Here is a 6738-nt window from a genome sequence, read left to right as displayed (position 1 = left end):
CAGGAGATATGCTAGTAGCCCAGATTTGCTTCTTCTGGTGAATAAAGCAACTCTCTTGGATCTGAAATGTCTCTGTCCATTTTTAAAATATGGACAACTCTTTAATTTCATCACCCCATTCTCTCTCATTTTTGTTCCTTAGTCTCCTCCTACAACATATAAATGAAGCTTCTAACCTGTTTCTTTTTTGAAAAAAAAAAAAACATATGCTGGGAAATTAATATGGTTAACAAATTCTTTTGTGATAATATACCGTTCGGGACCTTCTCCATTTATTCTTTGTCAGAGAGAACTTCCCTCTCATCTGTGCTTAAGTCCCACTGTAATAATAGGAGTCTCAATAGTCTCCTGAACTGTTGCTTATGAAACTCACAAGATGCTCACAAATTTTAGTTTTATGTTTGCACATCTATAGTTTTTTTCTTTTGATGTCAGGGACAAAACAAATAATGGGACTCAAGTAAAATTTTAGAGCTTATACAAGTGATGCCAATAAAGATGTGGAGCTCTGCAGCAGTTCTCCTTGCCATGGTCATGACATTAATATCCATTTTTTAAGGATGGAAAAGAATATCTACATGAAAATGCTACATTCTCTCTTCTCTTAAATGAATAGTGGAAATATGGTAGCCCACTACTTAAATCAATGTAATTTTCAGGCATTCAGAATAAGGCATTTTTCTAGGACCATATTCCCCCATAAAATTCATTATCTGTGATAAACTATTCATTTTGATTAAACCTGTAATCCGTCCCCTAAAACACTGGTTATTATCATCCTCGCTACAGTTCAGCAGTACCATCATCATCCTCACCACCATCATTACCATATGAATCACTGGTAATAACTGATTTTGTTGGGATAATTGCTTCTTTATCATGTCTGCAGTTGCATTTCCAGCACACGGGTGATGGCTGAGAACCAGGAGTGGGCAGCAGCTAATTCCTCCAGACACTTTCATTTAACCCACACAAAACTGCTGGCACTAGCCCTTATTCTGTAGCTTTTAGCACTTACAAGCTGGAGCTTGCTAACACACTGCTCTTTGGGCCTTTAGAAGAAGAATTCTTTCTATTTTTATGGAGAGTGAGCCCTTCACATTCAGGTTATAGTACTGAAAACACAGAAAACTGGCCTGGAAGGTACCCTGGGAAGTCTTCAAGTCCATAGCACTGCACCAAAGCAGGATCATGCCCTGTCCTGAGAAATATTTTTTATCTGCTTCTCTCAAACTTTTAGTGACACAGATCCTGCAACTACTCCTAGTGATCCAGTTGCGTGCTTCACTGTCATGACTGTCAGAAAGTTTTTCTAATGTCTGAATAAGCTTCTGACTAGTGGATTAGGAGAGCAGGTTATTCTCTTCTTTACTGGAGACCTTTTGTGTATTTGAAGACTCTAATCCTACTGCAAATCAGACTTTTCTGAATGTGACTGCCTGAAATTATTCAGATTTCTCTCACCTTCTTTGGGATTCTTCCAATTTCTGTGCATCTTGCTTCAACAGCTATACTCCAATTTGCACAGAGCACCAATGAAGAGCTAAAATCAGTACTGTTGCACACTGACAATATCTGCTGAAAAGTCAATATATATGTGTAACATAGAAGATAGACTATATAATTATATATATTTATGAAAGGAAACAGAACATCTTCTTGTACAAGCCAAATTAATACAGCACTGGCATCATTCATTCAGAGTGTGCAACAACTGCAGTCTGGCACAGTCCCAGCATGGGGCTGGTACCTGTGGCTTTACCAGTTGTTTTTCTTGGGAAGAACACTATTCTGCCCTTGAAAAACTGCTAGACTAGATATTTTTGCATCTTTCCTGGAGAAGTCACCTCCAGATTAGAAGATTTTGGCCTGTTTTTGTCTAACTACAACAAATTGTAGAAACAAGATTTTTTTCTTATGAATTGTACAGCAATATTTTTTCTGAGAGGTCTTACGCAATGGATTTTTAAGTGATTTTTGCCCTTCTCTTGTGCACACAAGAGTATGCAGAATGCCTTTTTGTATGGTGCTGTGTAATAATTTGCTTGTTCAGTGCAGTAACTGGACCCATGGCAGCTCCAAACTGAAATCTGTGGCTAAAGGGATGCTGAGCGTTTGCTGGGAAGTCCGGTTGAGAGATGCAAGAGAAACCACCTTGGACCCATGCAGCACTAAGACAGCTGCACAGCTGCTAGAAAAAAGTTTCCTTGGTTTTGACTAGCGTGGAAAGAGTTTGTGCTTGCCTGGAGTGTGGGCAGAGCGAGCTTGTGTCAGGCTACAAAGGTTTTTGCAGCCAAACCCTAAAACAGTGATGCAGAGTCTAGGCATTTCTTTAATATGTTCTGATTCATTTCATAAACTCTGTCCCCTGGAGCTTTTATGAAATATTGCCTAATCAGTTGTTTTCCAGCCTGAGTCCAGTACACCATCAGCTGTCCAAGGAGCTAGCTTATGAAACAATATTCCCCTTGGAGTGCATTGAACTAAAAGGTGAATGTTTAAGGTTTACCTCATGACAGACAGAAATGTGAATGGCTGTCACAAGTCTAATCCAGAAAGCCTGATTTCTTCCACACTGAGAAAATCTCCCAACTCTGCATTACTTCTTCTCCAACCAGTAGCTGGTTTGAAAGACCACAAAATCTGGTATTGTTCAGCAGAATGCTGATGCCTAAATAGAATGGGTACACAAATAGGACTCTCTAATGCTACAGAAGCATAAACAACACAGGAAGCAGTGCACAACACAACTAATGATGGAGTAGTTCATGCTTGAAAAAGTGCTTATTACTGGATATTGTGCAATTTTTTAAAAAATGTACACATATAATTGGAGTCTCTTTATTATTTTGTTTAGTTCTCTTGCTGACTTATTTTTAGGCACAGATTCTGTCTACAAGCTATTTTTTGGGTAAACCAGGGATTGCAGGGTATGTTGACCAAAGCAAATTGTGTGAATGCTGGTAAATGGAAACTGTAGTTTTGTTCAGCTTTCCTGACTATCTGCTGTCTCAGGAAGTTCACTGTCTCTGGCTGAAGCATTAGGAATAAAAATGATGTATAATAATAATAACAGCAAATATTATTATATAACTAATATATACAACTGTAGCCAGTTTTTCTCTTTCCTCACTGATTTGCAAGAATAGCTGTCTTCATCCCTTTTTATGATACTATGTTGGGTTGCAGTTTTTTGATACAAGAGGCATTAGTGCTGAACACTGTGGTGACTCTAAAAACCCAATAACTTCCTCTAAAGGATATAATAAGGGACAAAATTTAGAAAATTGATAAGGGAAAGCCAAAGTTCAGTAAATTAATATCTGGAATTGCTAAAGACAATGAACAAGAATTTTTAAGCCACAGTAGGAACAAAAGAAATCCTATTGATAAATATTAAGAGATGAAGATTACAAAAACTGACGTGGAAAAATAAGTATTTCACAACCTTTTTTTTTCCTTTTCTTGATGTCCTCCTATTTTCATAGAAGTACCTTTCAGACACTGAGCTACTGGAAGAAAAAACAACATCTTTCAGTGACAGTCATTTATGAAACATCAGGGATCTGTAACTTACATACAGAAGTTCGGAAACCACTGACAGACGAAATCCTCAGTTTGTTTAAACATTCAGTTTAAATTCACCTCAGAGTCAGATACTCCAGCTGTAAAGAGTGCAAAACATTAAAAGAGAGCAAGTAGGATGAATCAAGAAACAGTGACCCAATTAGCCTACCATTTATCTGAGGGGGAATAATGCTTACATTGGTAAATATTTAAATCAATAAAGAATTAGATGATGGAAATATTTTTTGGATTAATGACACCAAAGGAAGCTGAACTTGCCAGATAACTCCTTTAATGAGATTTGAAGCTCAACTTTTAAAGATCACTACAGAAATATAATATACTTCATACAGCATTGATGCTATGGAACACTAAATAAGACTGAAATATATTAAAATATCACAATAAATAATGTTATAAACAGATCAATTGCTAGACATTGGCCTGTATGGAAAAGAAGGTATCCCTGGGTAATTATCTTTCAATGAGGTTGTTCCTAGCATACTTGACAACAGCCAGATGCAAGGCTCATCCTGTTTATCTTGGAGTAAAAAATTGCCCTTCTAAATATAAATTTACATAAAAGTATTAGTGGAATGCTTGAGGATACATATATGCAGTTCATATGGAGCAATGTGATTGTGTGTCAGGCAAACAAAACATCTTTAAAATTCCAAAATGGTGCACACTTGGGAGCGAAATAGGTGAGCCACTCCTGGTTAAAGTGGGTTTCCCTCCTGAAATATGACAATTTTGAAAAGGGGTGGCACTCACAGTGGACAAGTTGCTTGAGTTATGGCAAAGGGGTCAAAGCAGTCCTTGGGCACCTGCACAGGATTTGCAAGTGCCAGCAGTCAATCCTCAATAGCCAAGAGAGATCAAGGAAGCGGCTTTCACTGAACACCCTAAGGAGTTCAACCAGCTTACATTGCCCCAAAAAATTAAGTATAGATACAAGTTTGCAAAAAAATCTACATATTTTTACAAGGTGAAAATGTCAGGTTCAGGAAGGCCAAAGCAGGCAAAAATGGATATGGAAGCAATATGGATGCTAACTCTGAAGCAGGCAGCATAGTGCCTGTGGAATAGCAGGCCACATAGCTTTCTCAGTCTTGCCTGAGAAAGTGACCTGGGAAATCATGAGGAGGAATTAAAACAATCCTCAGAGACAGAAAACAGCCTTGCAGGTGCTGTTTGTCTGTTCCTTGTTTTCTTGCAAGAGATGGTCGAGGGGTGGTGAACCCCACTGACCAGTGATGGTGATGTGTTAGTTTACTAACCAATAAGGGTTTTCTTTTCTGTACTTTCACGTATCAGTCTGTAAAAAAGATTTGAGGTAATAAACTGAGAAAAATTCTCCAGTTCGACTCCACAAGAGAGTCTGTGTCATTCTTCTCGCCATTCCCAATAGAGCGACAGAAGCAAGGCCCACTCAAATGAGAAATTAGGTACATGTTTTTCAAACTTAAATTCATTAAAATACTGGCACAAACTACCAAAGGAGGTAGCCATTTCTTTTTTTTTTTTTTATTTTTTAATTTCAACTCATTAAAGCAGGATGGGTGATCTGTTTTAATCAAGTACAGGTAATTAGGCTCAATATGGGAATAACTTGGAAAAATATGATGGCATATGGTAAGCAGAAAGTCAGAGCAGATGATCTAAAAATCCCTGTGGTCTTTGACTCTGTGCAATTATGAAATCTGTCTAATCAAATTTAGTGCTAGCCAAGTGCAGACCTCCAAATCTAGGCTTAGCCCAGGACTGTCTTCTATGTCTTTGGATCCAGGCAGATCAGCCTGGTAATACTTTAGGCATCACAAGTCAATGGACTCTTGAAGTAATGGAATGTGGAAACTGAGCTCGTTTACAGCTGTGACTGGGTCTGGCTGTGTTGAAGAAGGAGGTAGGCAGCAGCAGATGTTTACCTTCTGGCAGTGACTGTATACAGATACACTCTATACAGTGGTGGGCCAAATCTAGCAAAGCAGCAAGATCAGTGGGAGGATTTCCACTGATTTAATCTGATTCAGGATTGTGCCAAACCAGGGTGATGATATTTTTTCACTTATTTAAATAGGAACAATTCAAATCCAGAGGAAGTGATAAAGGGTTTAATATAAATAACATACACATGCTGCAAATGGAAGTTGATGGTGCAGTCACTTTAATTCAGCAGCTATTATGTGCCGAATGCTCCTCTCTGACATGTCAGACATATTAGGCTTTTAAATATCTACCGTACCATAGACTCACAGATTGCAAAGTTATCTTTGCTGTTACCTGCGACACAGAGCCCAGGCTTTGATTACAAAAAAGCTGTGGGGGAAAACACTGCAAAACTAAAGAGCACTTAAGGTCAGGCCCAAGCTGACAGGAGGGACAAACCACCAAGCCCAGAATGACACGCAGGCCCCTCCCTGCTCCCCTTGATGCCATAGAGCAAATGGCCTTACAACTTAGGCTGGCAACAGGACTGTCTCCTTCCATCCGAATGACACTCCAGCACATGGTGTGGTGTTGAGCCAAGCTGCCCTCTCCAGGACTAGCCAGCAACACTCCCTTCTCCTTCATATTTCATCCAGGGAACGTATTAAAACTAATCAAAGCCATCTCCTTTAGCAGGCACTCGTCTGCAGGTTAAAAAAAAATGAATGAGTTAAAGGCAGGACATCAGACACAGTGTTGAATTTCCTGTCTTTTGTGGTCAGTATCTTACAGCATTCAGACATTATTTCCAGGCTGTAATGGAGAATGATATAGATTTGTATTTATTAATGATTGTAGTGAATGTGGTGGTTAGTCACTCTTGTGTGCAGTTTTGCTTTTTAGGATTTATATTTTTTCATGTTCTGTTGTTCTTGCTGCTGCAAACACTTGTGCCTGGAGAAAAAAAGAATTAAAACGGGGGAGGAAAATAGATCAGCCTCTATCAATTGGCCTGTTCAGCAAAGAAGGAATAGATTTTACTCTAATCTGTACCATTAGCATAACAAGAGAAATGCTGGAGCAGTTGTTAATAACAGCAAAGAGGTTGTTTAAGTCAAGCATGTGTTTCAGCTCCACGGGCTGATTAATCTTGTCACCATTTTTTTTTGTGTGTTTTTTCTTTTTTTTTTTTTTTTTTTTTTTTATTTTTTTCTCTTTTTTTTTTTGGTTTTTGTTGGTTTT

The sequence above is a fragment of the Parus major genome, chromosome 3 (genome assembly GCF_001522545.3).
Source record: "Parus major isolate Abel chromosome 3, Parus_major1.1, whole genome shotgun sequence".
NCBI lineage: Eukaryota > Metazoa > Chordata > Aves > Passeriformes > Paridae > Parus > Parus major.
The sequence above is the reverse complement of the archived record's forward strand: the minus strand, read 5'-3'. Positions refer to the sequence as shown.